This window comes from Octopus bimaculoides, chromosome 6 (genome assembly GCF_001194135.2).
Source record: "Octopus bimaculoides isolate UCB-OBI-ISO-001 chromosome 6, ASM119413v2, whole genome shotgun sequence".
NCBI lineage: Eukaryota > Metazoa > Mollusca > Cephalopoda > Octopoda > Octopodidae > Octopus > Octopus bimaculoides.
The window spans coordinates 82,811,899-82,812,950 of record NC_068986.1 but is presented as its reverse complement, the minus strand read 5'-3'; positions in this window follow the sequence as shown (position 1 = coordinate 82,812,950).

The window sequence follows — 1,052 nt, the reverse complement described above, 5'->3', positions numbered from 1 at the left end:
TTTTTTTGCTTAAATCTACACCGGTATTCTGTCGTGTCCCTATATATTTATAGGCCTAGCTATTTGACGAATAGAAATAATAAAATAAAATAAAATAAAATAAAAGAACAACCAAAATAGCTGGTGGCTATATGATCGACTCAACTCTTAAAGGTGGAGCCACAGCATGACCGCAATACAATGGCTGAGACTAGCCACAAGGTCAGGAATCAAGGGGTACAGTTTAGTTGATTAAATCGACGTTAACATCTGACTAGTATTTCATTTTATATGTTCTGGAAGGACAAAAGGTAAAGTTGACCTCAGCAGGATTTGAACTCAGAACAAGAAAAAAAAAAAAAAAGCAATGGAACTAAAAAATTTACGACGAACATTTGTCCGACGATCTAACGACTCTGCCAATCCTGTAATATTTAGCACGAAAATAAAAATCAATAAAAACTCAGTGAAAGATTGAAAGTGAAAGAATGAAGAGAGAGAAAAAAAATGAGAGAGATAGCAAGAGAAAGAGAGAGAGAGTGAGAGAGAGAGAGAAAAAGAAAGAGAAAAATACGGAGAGCGAGTGTGTGTTAGTGGGAGTTAATCTTATTGAGGTGGTAGTACACCCTCTCTCTATTTACTCTATCTATCTCAATATTACTCTATATTGCTTCCTTCCTTCTCCCATTCTGTTTACCGTGCTCTTCCTAATTATTTCTCTCTCATACGGACTTACCTTTCTCTTTCTCTCTCTGTTACCGGCAGAAACACTGAAGAGTTCTACAAATAATAATACTTCCATATATTGTACAGTAGTCTACCTACTCAGTTACTGCTTGTTATTTCTTTCTTCATTCTCTTTCCTCTTTCATTTTAAATTAAACCTTTGTCACCCTTTATTTAGCGTGTGAAACAAACAAACACACACAGAGAAAAAGAGAGAAATACAGAGGGAGTGAAGGCGAGAGGGAATGAAAGAAGGAGCGAGAGGGAAAAGATGGGAAGAGGGACATAGGATGGCGGATGTAAATGTTGCTGACGCTGGAGATCGTCGTCTAAGGGAGATTATGAAG